This window comes from Macaca nemestrina, chromosome 5 (genome assembly GCF_043159975.1).
Source record: "Macaca nemestrina isolate mMacNem1 chromosome 5, mMacNem.hap1, whole genome shotgun sequence".
NCBI classification, from domain to species: domain Eukaryota; kingdom Metazoa; phylum Chordata; class Mammalia; order Primates; family Cercopithecidae; genus Macaca; species Macaca nemestrina.
The window spans coordinates 179,673,506-179,689,916 of record NC_092129.1 but is presented as its reverse complement, the minus strand read 5'-3'; the positions used below and the strand labels follow the sequence as shown (position 1 = coordinate 179,689,916).

At 42.6% G+C, this 16,411-nt stretch overlaps 2 long non-coding RNA genes across 4 annotated transcripts; one reads left to right on the top strand and one right to left on the bottom strand.

Annotated features, from left to right (window-relative positions):
• Positions 1-9,947: 9,947 nt before the first annotated feature.
• LOC105487346 (uncharacterized) lies at positions 9,948-12,467 on the bottom strand. 2 transcript variants are annotated; one of them, XR_011624090.1, is made up of 4 exons: positions 12,016-12,467; positions 11,733-11,824; positions 11,575-11,647; positions 9,948-11,363 (listed from the first exon to the last, which is right to left on the bottom strand). It is a non-coding gene; the product is annotated as an uncharacterized lncRNA (long non-coding RNA). The 2 variants fall into 2 exon arrangements; XR_011624089.1 differs by having other exon boundaries at positions 9,948-11,647.
• Positions 12,468-12,471: 4 nt separating this feature from the next.
• On the top strand, positions 12,472-14,980 carry LOC105487348 (uncharacterized). 2 transcript variants are annotated; one of them, XR_011624088.1, is made up of 4 exons: positions 12,472-12,736; positions 13,046-13,156; positions 13,369-13,537; positions 14,080-14,274. It is a non-coding gene; the product is annotated as an uncharacterized lncRNA (long non-coding RNA). The 2 variants fall into 2 exon arrangements; XR_011624087.1 differs by lacking the exon at positions 14,080-14,274 and adding an exon at positions 14,344-14,980 and having other exon boundaries at positions 12,475-12,736.
• The last annotated feature ends 1,431 nt before the right edge of the window (positions 14,981-16,411 follow it).

The window sequence follows — 16,411 nt, the reverse complement described above, 5'->3', positions numbered from 1 at the left end:
ATAATACTTAATGAGGAAAGACTGAATGCTATCCCCATAAGATCTGGAACAGGAAAAAAGTTGTCTCACCTCTTGTATTCCACATTTTACTGTAGGTTCTAGTCAGTGCAATAAGGCAAAACTAATTCAAAGGCATGCAGATTAGAAAGGAAAAGTAAAACTTTATTCACATATAACGTGATCCTGTATGTGTAAAATCTTAATGAATCTGCAAAAATAATAAAAGCCAACTGGAACTGAAAAACAAGTTGCTATGGTTTGAATGTGTACCCCAAAGTTCAAGTATTGGAAACTGAACCCCCAATGCAACAGTGTTGGGAGTTAGGGCCTAATAAGAGGGCTCTGCTCTCATTAATGGATTGATGTCATTATCACGGGAGTAGATTGGTTATCTCAAAAGTAGGTTTGTTATAAAAGTGAGTTCAGCATCCTCTTGTTCTTTTGCACATGTTCTTGTTCACTTCCACTTTCCACCATGGGATGACACAGTAACAAGGTCCTCACTAGAGGCGTCCCCTTGATCTCAGACTTCCCAGCCTCCAGAATCCATGAGCCAAATAAACTTCTATTGTTTATAAGTTACCTAGTCTGTGGTATTCTGTTACAGTAACAGCAAAAGCGACTAAAAGTTTAGCAAGATTGCAGCCTATGAGATTAAGAAAACAATGCCATTTACAATAGCATCAAGAAGGATAAAATATTTAGAGAGTATATTAACAAAGAAGTGTAAGCTGAAAGATTAAACACTGCTAAGAGAAATTAAGGAACATGAAAATAAATGAAGAGACATTTCATATATTGGGCTGGAAGACTCAATATTATTAAGATAGCAACACTCTCTAAGTTGAGGTAGAGATCTAATGGAAGCTCTGTCAAAACCACAGCTGGATAAAGTTGCAAGATACACAATCAACATACAAAAATCACTAACATTTCTATGCACTAACAGTGAACTATTTGAAAAAGAAATCAAGAAAACAATGTCATTTACAATAGCTACCAAAAAAATACTTAGGAAAAAATTTAACTGGAAAGGTGAAAGACCTCTACAGTGAAAACTGTAAGACACTGATGGAAGAAATTGAAGAATACACAAGTAAATGACATGATATCCCATGCTGATGGTTTGAAATAATTAATATTGTTAACATATTTATACTACTCAAACTGATCTATAGATTCAATGCAAACCCTAATCAAAATTCCATTGACATTTTTGACAGAAATAGTAAAAACAATCCTAAAATTTTGAGCCACAAAAGACCCAGAATGGCCAAAACAATCTTGAGAAAAAAATAATAATAATAATTCTGGAGGCATCATATTGTACAACTTTAAAATACACTACAAAGCTATAGTAATCAAAACATCATAGTACTGGCATAAAAACAGGCACAAACCAATGGAACAAGATAAAGAGCCCAGAAATAAATTCATGCATTTAGTTAATTGATTTTTGACAAAGTGTAAGAACACGCAATGAGGAAAGAACAATTTCTTCAATAAATCATATTGGAAAACTGGATATTCACATGCAAAGAAAGAAATTAGGTCAATAGCACAAGCAACAAAAGCAAAAATAGACAAATGGGATTACAGCAAACTAAAAAATATCCTGCACAACAAAGGAAACAGCCAAGAGTGAAAAGACAACCTACAGGATGGGAGAAAATATTTGCAAATCATACATCTGATAAGAGATTAATATCCAAAATATACAAGGCACTCAGCTCAATAGCCAAAAAACAAATAACCCAATCTTAAAAATGGACAAAATATCTAAATAGCCATTTCTCAAAAGAAGACATACAAATGGCCAAAAAGTATATGAAAAAATGTTCACTAGGACTGATGATCAGAGAAATGCAAACTAAGACCACAATGAGACCTCACACCTGTTAGAATGACTATTATCAAAAAGATGAAAGATAAGTGTTGGTGAGGATGTGGAGAAATGGGAATCTTTTCACACTATTGTTGGGAATGTAAATTACTACAGTCATTATGGAGAACGATATGGCTATTTCCCCCAAAATTAAATCTAAAACTACTATATGATCCAGCAATCCCACTACTGGATATATGTCCAAAGGAAATGAGATATGTGTATTGAAGAGCTGTCTGCCCTCAAATGTTTATTGCGGCATTATTCACAATAGCCAAGATATGAAATCAACCTGAGTTTCCATCAACAGATAAATAGATAAAGAAAATGTGGTATATATACACAGTGGAATATTACTCGGCCTTAAAAAAGAAGGAAAGAGTGTCAGTTACAACAGCATGGATGAACCTGGAGGACATTATGTTAAGTGAAATAAGCCAGGCACGGAAAGACAAATACTGCATGATCTCCTCATATATGGAATCTTAAAAAGTTGAATTCATAGAATAGAGAGTAGAATAGTGGTTACCAGGGGCTGGGGGGTGAGGAGAAAAGATGATGGTCAAAGGGTAAAAAAGTTCAATTAGATAATAGAAGGAATAAGTTCAAGAGATCTACTGTACAACATGGTGATTACAGTATATACCAATGTATTATATTCTTAAAAATTGCTGAGAGTAGATTTTAAGTGTCCTCACCACAAAAAGATAAGCATATGAGGTAATGCATATATTAATTAGCCCAATTGAGTTATCCCACAATGTACACATATTTCAAAACATCATATTGTACCCAATAAATACATATAACTTTCATTTATCAATTATAAAAAATGCAGCTGGCTTTTTAAAATAAAAATTGACAGACTAATATTAAAATTCATATAGAAGTGTAAAGGGCCCAGAACACCCAAAACAATTTCTAAAGGAAACAAGAAAAAAGTCAGGGTATTTACACCTGATTGATTTGAAAACTAACTGTAGAACTTCAATAATCAGGACAGGGTAGTGTGGGTGCAGAGATACAGAATATAGTACATAAATAAACCTTTACATTTATAGTCCATTTTTTTTTTTTTACCATGTTGTCAAGGTGATTCAGCAATGGGAAAAGTATAGTTTTTTCAAAGTTTTTCATGCTTCCCATTTCCATTGTTTTCTCATGCTTCTCTGACAACTGAATATTCATATCTCACACACCACCACACACACACTCACTCACGAACTTAGCCCCTTGTCTCACAACTCATACACAAAAATTAACTCAAAATGTATCACAGACAGAAATATAAAGGCTAGAACTACAAATCCTAAAAGAAAACATAGTAGTAAATCTTTATGATCTTAAGTTAGGCAAATAGTTTTTAGACATGATACCAAAAACACCATCCATAAATTAAACATTAATAAATTGACTCTATGAAAATTAAAAGCTTTTGCTCTTCATAAAGCACCATCAATAAAATGAAAAGACAAGCTACAGACTGGGTGAAAATGTTTACACACCATGTATCTGACAAATGACTTGAATTCTACATAAACAACAAACTCTTTTAGCTCAAAAATAATAAGATAAAACAACTCTATGTGAAAATGGCCAAGATCTAAAGAGCACTTCACCAAAGAAAGTGGCAAATAAGCATTTGAAGAAATGTTCAACATCAGTAGTCATTAGGTACAGGCAGATTTAAACCTCAATGAAAGCCGGCATAGTGGCATGTGCTGGAGTGGCTGAGGCAGGAGGCAGGAGGCAGGAGGGTCACCTGAGCCCAGGAAGCTTAGGCAACATAACACCACCCCATCTCAAAAAGAAACTCAATGAAGTATTACACTCTTATTAAAATGATTAAAACATAAGCAGTACCAAGTACTGATGAGGATATAAAACAGATCTCTCACATATTGTTGATAGAAACGGAAAATGGTAAAGCCACTCTAGAAAGTAGTTTGGCGGCATCTAATAAAGGTAAATATATACTTAACACAAGATCTGGCCGTCCCGCTGCTAGGCATTTACCCTTGAGAAATGAAAACACACGTTCACAAAAACCTGTATGCATTTTTTATAGCAGCTTTATTTATAAGCGTCAAAAACTGGAAACAACCCACACGTCTTTCTACCAATGAATGATTTAGGAAGCTGTGGTCAATCCATTGAATGGAATACCACTCACAAATAAAAAGGAAGAAACTACTAATACACACAGCACAACAGATGAATTGTAAATGAATTTTGCTAAGTGAAAGAAGCCAGAACCAAAGGTTATGTGTTATATTACTGTATTCCATTAACGTGACCATCTGGAGAAGGCAAAACGATACGGATGGAAAACAAATCAGAGGTCTCCAGGCACCGGGCGTGGGGAGAGGGTAGCTTTAACTACAAAGCGGGCAACAGAAGTGGATTTTGTGAGTGGCGGAACCATTCTAAGTCATGATGCAGGGTGGATATGCGACTCTATCCATTTGTCAAAACCCATAAAACTGTACACCACAAAGAGTGATTTTTACTGAGTGTAAACTTAAATCAACCATAATACGGGAGCAGGAGAAACCCAAAATGGAATACAGATTGTAATAAATGAATTTAACTACATTATAAATGAATAAAAGCAACACACTGAAGGGAGTGGGAAAGAGTTACTTTGGGAAACATCATTTTGAGTATATATTGTGAAACCGAAGGCAAAAAGAACTGCACAAATGCTGTGTTTTAATTAATAAATTAGTTTCTCACAAGGGCATAGGTTAGCGATTCTGACACTGCTTTATATGCATACCAGGGTTGAACAAACAAATCGTGACATTTTCCTTTTATTAAGTCCCTCAGTGTTAGAAAAAGATATTAGAAATAAGGAAAGAGGACAGTTAGAAAAAAACTCCGGGGGTGTGAACTGCAGTCAGAAGTATCATTATAAAACTCAGTTTTTAAATAAATATTGATGTTTGTATTTGCATGGGGGAGTACAGATATGTATAATTGCAAGATCTGTCCTGCTTAAAAGACACACAAGTAAGGAAGCAATGAGCACAGTCAGTGCCTGATCTTGTTTCTAAACACCAATTTCCAATACAGAGGAACCAGGACCCCACCAAAAATGCTGTTTCTAGGCTCTCCAAGCTCCTTCAAGTCTTTGCTCAGATTGTACCTTATCAATGAGGCTTTCCCCTGACATTTCTCTTTAATACTGCAACCCACTCCCCCACTCTAGAACTCCTGATCTGCTTACTCCTTTCTCGTTATTCCCTAACACTTATCACCTTCCAACATACTAGAAAATTTATTTCTTATGTGTATTGTTTATTGTCTTAACTGTCCCCTAGTCTACTTCCTTCTCTGATGTGACCCAAACATGTAGAACAGTGCTTGGCACATAGTAAGAACTAAATAAATATTCATTGAAATAAATGAATGAATAATGAGATAAAGACAAGTAACGACAGTGCAGCTGTGTTACAGTGCCGCTTAAGAGCCACAGAACTGACAGCCAACATCTGAGCTGGTTGAGATCCTTTGAGCAGAGGACTAGAATTCCAGAACGCTAGCCAGCAAATAACTGCCTGCACTCAGGGCCGCTGCAAACTCATGAAGTACTTTTGTGTCAATTACAAAGGACGCCCCTTCCTCCTGGCAGATGCAGCTCTGCTCCAGGGTGAGGGCTTGGCAACTGAATTTCGCTCCACCCCAAATCCCTTGGCTGGGAGACATTGTGTCGTGCACAACCTGCCCAATTGTGCATGATGGCCCTGCACAGGGCATAGTGGCCACACATGGACTTTCAGAACCAGCAGGTGCCAAAAAACTCTCTGTCCACTGCCACGGCTGTGTCTGGGGGCATCTTGTACACACATCCTGCTCCCTGGTGCTTGGCCCCTATGGGTTCATTCAGCACCCCGCCCTGAGCCTGCTTGCTCAGAACCGCCTGGGCACCATGGCAGGGCCTTTGCCTCAGAATTGGTTCTTCCTCCTTACTCCTTCTTTTGGTTTCCAAATCCTGGCCCATGACACTGTCTCTGGACTCCATTTGCTCTATGCCTCAGAGTAACAGCCTCTCCTCTCCTCTTCCAGGCTAACCTCTCTTCCCGAAACCCAGTCTAAGCCCAGCCATGTGGGCTTTCTGCTTGCCTTGAAGCAGTATCCAGACTCACTAAATTTCCCCATCACCCTCTCTCCCCTGTGGTCTTCAAGTTGTGCTCCAGAATCTCCAGGGCTGCTGCCTGAGCTGTGTGGACTTGGAGGGAAGGGGAAAGGAAACCCAGGGCCAGCACACAGGCTCCCTCAGCCTTGCTTCAACAAAAGCACCTCTGCTCACAGTATTTACAGCTTTCAAGTACAGTTTTTGCCTAGGAAAAAAAAAGTTATATGTCTAAACATCAGAATATAGACATTCTATGCCTTCAGAATGCACAGTCATTTTAAAATGGAGAAAAGTTTAAGTAATACTCGTCTCCCACTTAAAAGAATTTTAACAGAGAGCCTGAAGAATGATTGGCTCTGAGTGATGGAGTTACCTGGTGAGCCCTTCCAGATTAAAATTCCACAAAATGTATGCTTTTGGTGACTTGCTATCTAATATTAGAAACCAGATAAAAGTTTGGGCAGATCAGCTGTAGATAATGACTTTGATTTTAAAATGCTTGATCTGTAGCTGTTCTTCCTGAAAATCATCATCTAGCAAGGCCAGATTTTTTTCGGTAATCTAAGTGTTCACCTCCTAATTTATCTACTCTGGAAGCTCCCATCTTAGTATGTTTGATGGTGCACAGCTCTTCTTATGTGGGGCCCAGTATGTGAATGATGGATGTGACCTATTGCGAGTCATATTCCTACTTTGCTGAAATTTGACATAAATGTTTCATGGGGGTAAGACGGCCAGCTTGCCAGACCCTAGGGAAGAGATGGGAGTGGAGGATTAGAGAACGGGAATTATGGGAGCCTCTAAAAATGGCCCTCTGAATCAACACCAAAAAGAAAACCCGAACACCTGGATTCAAAATGGGCAAAGGACTTGAATAGGCATTTCTCCAAAGAAGACAGACAAATGACCAAGAAGCATAAAAAAAAGATGCTCAGCATCACTCATCATCAGGGAAATGAAAATCAAATTTACAGTGAGATACCACCTTACACCCATCAGGATGGCTACTATCAAAAAACAGAAAATAAGTGTTGGCAAGGATGCAGAGGAGTTAGGACTCTTGTGCACTGTTGGTGGCAATGTAAAACAGTGCCGCCACTGTGGGAAATAGTATTGCAGGTCCTAAAAATAATAATAATAATAATAATAGAATTACCATATGATCCAGTAATTCCACTTCTGAGTATACCCCCAAAAGAACTGAAAACAGGATCTCAAAGAAATAGTACACCCAAATTTATGGCAGCATTATTCCCAACAGCTAAAACATAGAAGAAAACCACGTGTCTATCAACAGAAGAATGGGTTAGCAAAATGATGTATGCCCATAAATGGAATATAATTCAGCCTTAAAAAGGAAGGAAATTCTGATACATGCTACAATATGGATGAACCATGAGTACCTTATGCTAAGTGAAATAAGCCAGATACAAAAGGACAAATATTGTATGATTCCACTTATATGAGCTACCTACAACAGGTAAATTCATAGACAGAAAGTAGAATACTAGTTGTCAGGAGTTATGGGTAGGGAGGAATCAGGAGTTTGAATTTAATAGGTATAAAGTTTCCATTTTGTAAAGACACGCAAGGCTGGCAGGAGTGGACCCTGGTATTGTGTGGGAATATGTATCTTTCTTTCTGGAGGATTGTGTGAGAATATGTATGAAGAGCCTTATACTGTGTCTGTACATACCTTCTGTGCCCTCTGACACAACAATTCCGCTTTTTGGCCTTTCCCACTTAGAAACAATCATAGATATCCACGATGTGTATGTATAACGGTGAACACCTATTTATAATATCAAATAATTGTAAACAAATGTATAAAAGTGGGGCATAGTAAAATAAAGTATTACACTACCTATATACAATTAATTTTAAAAATTGTCAGAGAATATTTAGTAGCCTGAGAAAAAGTTCTCAGGATATCGTTAATGTTAAAAAAGCAGATTATACAACAATCAGTTCAAAATACATACATTTTTACTAAAAAATTATATACACGTACACATGTAAACAGAGGGAGAGTTACAATACAGGTGATTTTAGATTCATTTTTCTATTTTTCTTTATTTTCCACATTTCCATACTATATATGTATTATTTATGTGATCTGAAGCAAAAATACTGTAAAAATATTTTTAAGTTAAATCAGTCTTCTCAATTTTTTATTAAAGAACACTGAGCCTAGGTGAGGTTCAAATTTTTCCTTCACAAGTGTCACCAAAAAGGGGTGCAAAAAAATGCCACATTTTTATTGCTGTAAGCCAGAATTTACTGTCAAAAATCAGAGTGTAAGAGAGGGTTTAAAATGTTTAAGAGAATACATTTCGCAATCACTTCAGAAGTACCTATTTGCATGCAAATCAATGATATGCTAATTTCCAATCATTCCCTCTTATTCATTAAAACCCCATTCACCCAAGGCTCTCCCCAACCTGATAATTCAGGGTGAGTGTGAGAAGAAGGAGAGAGGGAGAGAAGAAGGGAGGGAGGGAGGGAGAGAAGAAGGGAGGGAGGGAGAGAGGGAGGGAGGGAGAGAGGGAGGGAGGGAGAGAGAGGAAGGAAGGGAGGGAGGGAAGGAGGGAGGGAGGGAGGGAGAGAAGAAGGGAGGGAGGGAGAGAGGGAGGGAGGGAGAGAGAGAGGAAGGACGGAAGGGAGGGAGGGAGGGAGGGAGGGAGGAAGGAAGGAAGGAAGGAAGGAGGGAGGGAGGAAGGAAGAAAGGAAGGAAGGAGGGAGGGAGGGAGGGAGGGAGGGAACAAAGGAAGGAAGGAAGGAAGGAAGGAAGGAAGGAAGGAAGGAAGGAAGGAAGGAAGGAAGGAAGGAAGGAAGGAAGGAAGGAAGGAAGGAAGGAAGGAAGGAAGGAAGGAAGGAAGGAAGGGCCGCTGGCGCCAGGAAATAGAGCTACATTTACTCTCATATCAATTCTCTAGTTGGGCCTGCCATTAGGATTCTCATTCTCCCCTGTCCCGTCACCCAAGGACATCCATGCTTTAACTTTGAGGCTGTAAACTGACATGTTTGCATTAGTGCCCCATGTGGACTTCTGCTGGAAATCTGTATCTTTTTATTTGTCATAATATTAACGTGGCTTAGATTTGGGCGCAGCATTATGGAAAATGTTGCCAGACAATAACTGAGATGGCCGCTCTGGGATCCCCGAGAGAGGCGCACAGTAAGACGAGAACAGACGCCTGGCTGTGCCGGCCTGGCCAGTGGTTCCCAGGGCGCACTGGGGCTTGCGGGGTCCCCGGAGCACCGCCTGAAACGCACCAAGGAACCCCACTCTCCTCGCCTCTTAACAAAACCAGGACAAACCAGCTGCCACTGAAGCAGAGAACTCGGGAAGGCCCAAGGGGACCAAGACGCGGCGCGGCTGCAGGAGAAAGCTCAGCCTTGTGCAGTCCAGAAATTCTGCCTTGAAGTTCACAGGGACCCGACCCAGCCGCCCTAGGAACACGGAGACGCTCTAGAGCCGCGTGGAACCTCAGCGCGAGAACTTCAAAAAAGACAAACCCGGGTGACCCTTGAACCCGTACTCAAGGCTAGGTATGCCCCACATTCTGTGAGGGCAAACAAGCAGGAAAGTCTATTCAGGGAGGAAAAGCCATCCAGAAGAGCCGCATTGACCCAGCCAGGAAGCGTGAATGTGGCCTTTCTCAAAGAACAATCAGCTTGGTTCTCCTGATTTCATAAAGTGCAGAGGGAGAGGCCATGTGCTCAGGCTGGTTCCACCATCTGGGGCTCCAGCACGTGGGGCTCCAGCACGTGGGACTCCAGCAAGTGCGACTCCACCACCTGGGGCTCCACCCACTTGAGGCTCCACCCACCTGGGGCTCTACCCATCTGGAATCCACCACCTGGGGCTCCACCCACTTGAGGCTCCACCCACCTGGGGCTCCATCACCTGGGGCTCCACCCACCTGGGGCTCCCTCCACCATGTGGGACTCCACCCACAGAAGCCTTCACCACCACTCCACTTGTCTGGGGCTCCACCATGTGGGAATGCATCTACCTAGGGTTCCTGGCTTCACTTACCTGGGGCATTTCCTGGCTCCACTCACCTAGGGCTCCACCTAACTGGACAGCACTTCTTCTCAAGCACGCAAGGGTCTCCTGTGGATCCTGGCCAAGGTGCCATCTGCACGGAGTCTTTGAAAGCCACCATTCTAATCAGCCCCTGCATTAACGTCTTCTGTGCCTCCTCGACACCCTCAGGAAAGTACCTGTTCTTAGAATGGTGTGCCAGGCCCTTTCGTTACCCCACATGCCTATCAGGCAGGACTTTGGCAGCCCTAGGTAGACCTTGCAACTGGTTTTCCCACCTCTGCATGGGTGGTACCCACCGCCTGGGGTGCCCATCTCTCTTGTATCTGCATGACAAACTTCTATTCCAGCTTGAACACCAGCTCAAAAATCACCTCCTCCAAACTCCTCAGCCTACTCCAGCTTGGCTGCACCAACTCTGACTTTGTCACATGAGACAAAGAAGGTAAGTATCTCTTTCACCTATCTCTTTGAACTACAGGTCAGAAAGATCTGAGTTTGAATTCTGGCTCTCTTACCTATCAGCTGGGTGGTCTTGGGTGCGTCAACCTTGCAAAGCCCCATGCTACTCACCTGTCAAATATGAATAGTAGAGTCCACTCCGCAGAGCTCTTTGAGAGAATGAAATAATTACACCGCCTTCACCCTCCCCCAAACTGTAAGACCCTCAAAAGCATCTTATTCATGTTATCCCCAGGATTTTGCGGGGCCTTTACCACTGGAGGGGCCCCCAAACTATCTTGTGAATGAATGACACTGGTGACTCAAGAGAGAGCCAGTTTATAGAATTTTCCTTAACAGGCCAGAGTCATGGCATAGCTCTGCTGTGGGCTCAGAGGGTGGTGCTTTACTCAGATCCACATAATAATGCCTGAGGAGGTTTAGAAAGATTCTGCTGCTCCCACTCAGAGACACTGCTTCTGGGACAGATGCAGAGCTGGGGAGGGAGCTTTTTTGGTAGACCCCCACGGACTGTAAGGTGCATAAGGGTGGGTTTACAGAGGTTCCCCTCCTCTCCTCCCTCCCAGCTCCTCTGAAGCTTTGCCTCTCCTCCTGCCTCTTCCTGGGCTGTCACAGATAACAAGCAGCCACCTCTAGGGACAGCCAGAGGTAAGGCAGGGATCCACAGGAAGTGGGAGGAGGAATGAATGAGCTTTGAACACAAAGCACAGTGGCTCAGGGTGACATGTGGCTCACCTCAGTTGCAGGGACTGAAAGATGCACTCGTCCATAAAACAAGCAAATGTATCCTGCCAGTCATGGATTTTGGCAACTGCATGTGTGTATTCCTGCAAAGTCAATGAACACAACAGTGCAGCCCAGAATCCTTTTTGGGCAATGCCCTGAGGACCAGTACAAGTATGGAAACCGTGCAGGTGTGGTGGTAGGACAATCAGTTAAGCCCGTTCCTAGTCCCCAAAAGGTCATCTTGGCCCTCCAAAGCTGGAAGGCAGCAATGAAGGCATCCCAAACAGTCACTTCAACCCTGGCTCAGTTTACCTCAGCCGCTGTGATTCCTGCTTCCTTCTGCAAAAATCTCAGCAAGGAATGTTCTCCCCCACTTGCACTTGGGCTGGAGAGAGACTAGGGTCAGTCAGTCAGTCTGTATGTGTGTGTGTTACCCACTGCCCGGGGTTGCTCACCTCTCTTGTATCTACCTGATAAACTTCTATTCCAGCTTGAACACCAGCTCAAAAATCAGCTCCTCCAAACTCCTCAGCGTACTCCAGCTTGGCTGCGCCAACTCTGCCTTCGTCACATGAGACAAAACCCAAGAACAAAACCATAGAAATTGGCTCACATATTCCTCTTCTCTCAGACTCTGGGCACAAAGTGCCAGCCACCTACTCCCAAGAAGCTGCTGAGGACTTTTAAAATGCAAATGCCAGGTAGGGGGTAGGGCTTAGAGCTTATTCTGAGAGAGGGAAGTGAACTCCTTACCCTGATTGCTGGTAAATGGCAGTCCTGGTGACACGTAACCATTTTCCCCATTCCTCCTCCCTCTTTTCTTCTCAGCTTAGACTCACTCTAAGGTGAGGCAAATTGCTGATGCCCCTCGGCTCCCTCTGCCACTCCATTCCTGGGAAATGGCTGCCACCACGGTTCCACACCCCACCTCTCCTCTGGGAGGGAAGGATTGGCAGGATCGATGACCTCTGGCTCCAAGAGGGTGATCATCCATCTTGAGACTTTCAGTTCTAGGGACACAAGCATGGCCTTCATCCACCTCTCATGACATCACCTGGTGTCATACGGGTTTTTCTTCTATTGTTAGATCACAACTGGGCTCCCTGGATTCTCTGACAATGCCACAATTGGCAGCATCACTGGCTTTTAGCTACTGAAAACATAACAGAGACGAGTCTCGCAACAAGAAATCAATGTGATGGATAATAGGCAGGAAAAGCAGCCCCCAGAGAATAAGGGAAGGCCCCAGTGAGTCTAATTTTCATTGACCCAGTTTCACTGTCAAAGCACAGAACATAGCAAGACAGAGTGACCTCCAGAGTCAAAAAGCTTCAGACTACACTGCAAATGAAGCCACCACGGACTGTCTCTCTCTTTCTCCACGAGCCCATGGATGTTAACCACCAGTGAGTGAGTGACAAAGAGAATTCCCACCTTAGAAAGGAGCAGTTGAGTCCACAGTCATTTAAGACAGGTGATTTTCATATGTATAATGGGGGAAAAATCACTCTACCCCATTCTTATATAGGAATGTAATGGGATGGGGAAGGGGGCTCTGGGTGGTAAATGGAGCCAATCATGCTTGCATCTCACTTCCATGTATCACTGCACTGGCAGCATTCGCTCCCAGAAGCAGAAAGGAGTGTGAGGTGTGGATTGATGCTTTCTTAGAGGACCACAGTCCCGTGAACAGTCAGCGCACATTGCCAAAATGTGGAAAGAATGTCAGAATGATTTTAAGAGTTTCGGGTTGACTAATACAGCCTCGGATTTCATTATCTAGGCAGTGAGTGACGGCTGCACTAGCATCCTGAGGAGGAAATTAAAGCATTCGTCGAGGGCCTGACTCAGGAACGGGTGGAGGAATGGATTATGGCAGCCACAGGAGACCAAGGTGAGGGCACAAGGGAAGGGCCAGGAAGTTCAACCCTTGAATAGCATCCGGAAGCATGAGAAGTGGTGAAAAGCTTGAGTGATGAGTTTTTTAACATGATACTTCTGTGGAACAAAACTTGGTCTGTCTCCCCCAAACTTCGGTAAAGTCTGTTATCCACACAAAAGCTTTAGTGAGGTTTTTTTTTTTGTTTTTTTTTTTTCCTACCTCAGAGCAAGGGGAGTTGTGAAAATGAATAAAATGGCTGAACTCCCCATCTGGGTCAAGGCAATGGGGAGCATGGCATGGTGTGATGTAGAAGAAAGATCCCCTGTGAGCCGGAGAAGACATGGGCAGGAAAACCCATACCAAAGCCTTCCATAAATCTCGAGGAAGAGTCGGGTAAGGTAGCTCACGCCTGTAATTCCAGCACTTTGGGAGGCCAAGGCAGGTGGATCACCTGAGGTCAAGAGTTCGAGACCAACCTGGCCAACACGGTGAAACCCTATCTATCTCTACAAAAATTAGCTGGGCATGGTGGTGGGTGCCATAATCCCAGCTTCTAGGGAAGCTGAGACAGGGAGAATCACTTGAACCCAGAAGGCAGAGGTTGCAGTGAGCCAAGATCATGCCACTGCACTCAAGCCTGGGCAATAGAGCAAGACTCCATCTCAAAAAAAATCTCGAGGAAGACCTCTGATTCTCCATAATTGGAGAACCATAAGCCAGACCTATTTTGTTCTTAAGGGTCAGGGTAGCCCAGGTAACATCTGGGTTGCATACCTAACATGAATTGAATTTGCATTGCAACTAGATTAATACTTCTGATTTTTATAGAGGGATAGAAAAGAAAAACACAGCTATTAACATGTCCATATCTATAGTGTTTATCAATCCACTAGCACCTTGGGAGCACGTGCAGCATGCAGGGTTCCATTCTACAGGTGCTGCTGGACAAACTGTCTAAGGTGAAGGTGCAGCTGCTATCTTTCCCAATCCATGCGGTGTGATGTGTGGCCCTACTATGAGTGACTTGTATGCAGTTTGCACCAGATAGGACTCACCACAAGAATTCAGCAGCACCCAATCTGGTCCATTCCCTGTTTAATAAAAGAAAACCCATGACACATGCTTGGATGCCATGCCAATGTCCTGTCACTAGGAGCATTACTCAACTCTTATTCTCTCTTGCTGTGTTCTCATTTCAGATCTTGCGTGCTGATCGACACTGATCTGCACAGCAGCATGAATAACACTGGCCTAGGGCATACAAATAAGTACAAAATCGTTGCTCTCAGGGAGCTTACAAACTTTCTATTATACTAATACACATTGAAATATGTTCACGCCATGACAAGGCAAACATAAAATCTACTTACAAGACAGAAATGATGAATTGCAAAGTGAATTCACAAATAACACAAATTAGGAGTTTAAGAAAGGAAGCCATTTGGAGAAACCAGAAGATTAGAAATGAAAGAAAGAAAACTAGGTTTCAGGTCTGTGGAGGTGAGAGACCTTGAACTGAGTCTTGAAGGTTAAGATCAAGTTACATCTCACCACAAAAAGCATAAGTAGGTGAGGTAATGCATACATTAGTTAGCTCCATTTAGCCATGTCACAATATACACATATTTCAAAACAACATGTTGCACACAATAAATATGTACAATTATTTATCTGTCAATTTAAAAATATTAATGGGCTGGGCACAGTGACTCACGCCTGTAATCCCAACACTTTGGGAGGCCAAGGCAGGCAGATCACTTGAGGTCAGGATTTCTAGACCAGCTTGGCCAACATGGTGAAACCCCGTCTGTACTAAAAATAAAAATAAAATTTAAAAAGCCAGGCATGGTGACTGGCACCTGTAATCCAAGCTACTGGGGAGGCTGAGGCAGGAGAATCACTTGAACCTGGGAGGCAGAGGTATCAGTGAGCCCAGATTGTGACATTGCACTCCAGCCTAGGCAACAGAGTGAGACTCAAAAAAAAAAAAAAAAAAAAAGAAAAAATTAATGACCCCCAAAACCTTACGAAAAAACAAAACCCAAAAAGGATCAGGATAGTTCCAGAGAAATCAGAAGTATATGAACAAAGGTCACACCTTTCTGTGTGAATTGAAGAGACAGTAAGCAGACCTGTTTGGCAGGGATGGAGAGCTGGTTCAAAAAAGTAATGGGAAACACAGGTTAGGGTAAGAAGGTAGAAGACACTGAATGCCAGAAATACAGAGCATAGATGTCATCCTGTACATCATAGACCACAGAGAAACAGGGGACAGCATTTCATGATGACTTATTTAGCCCATACTTTATCTGGTAAACACTGTGAGACACAAGAGACTGTGTGAGATGCTGAGGGAGGTACAGGATGCACCAAGGGTCAGGGAAGTGAGTACGGAGGCTGTAGCCCAAGGTTAAGGAATGACCCTCCTGCCTGAACTAGGGCAGTCATGGATAAGGAAGAAATAGAGCAAATCCAAGAAAAAAAAGAGGAAGGGTATCTTTAATTACTATTTGCATTGTAAATGAGGAAGACCTTCTTCACACTATGCCTACCCAGTTTACCAAGCTCTCTGTGTTAGTCCAAGTTCTCTAGAGGGACAGAACTAATAGGATAGATGTATATATAAAGGGGAGTTTATTAAGGAGTATTAATTCACACGATCACAAGGTCCCATGATAGGCCATCTGCAAGCTGAGGAGCAAGGAAGCCAGTCTGAGTCCCAAAGCTGAAGAACTTGGAGTCCAGTGTTTGAAGGCAGGAAGTATCCAGCATGGGAGAAAGATGTAGGCTGGGAGGCTAGGCCTGTCTAGTCTTTTCACATTCTTCTGTCTGCTTTTTATCCTGGCCATGCTGGCAGCTGATTAGATGGTGTCCACCCAGATTAAGAGTTGGTCTGTCTTTCCCAGTCCACTGGCTCAAATGTTAATCTCTTTTGGCAACACCCTCACAGACACACCCAGGAACAATATTTTGCATCCTTCAATCTAATCAAGTTGACACTCAGTATTAACCATCACACTCTCCATCACCCTTCAAGATTCAGCTCAACAATCCCCCTTCTGCAAAACCTCCCTCAAGAGGGATTATTGACTTTCTCCATGGCACATCTCTTCCCGACCAACTTTGAACTTCTCACTAAAAAAAGGATGAATGAAAAGGGGAGAGAGGAGTTGCAGATGACTCTGAAGATTTCAAGAAAAGGTAACCTGGAAAATAGTAACATGCAGTGCCATTTCTGGACAAGGTCCCTCCTAGAACCTCTTCCTG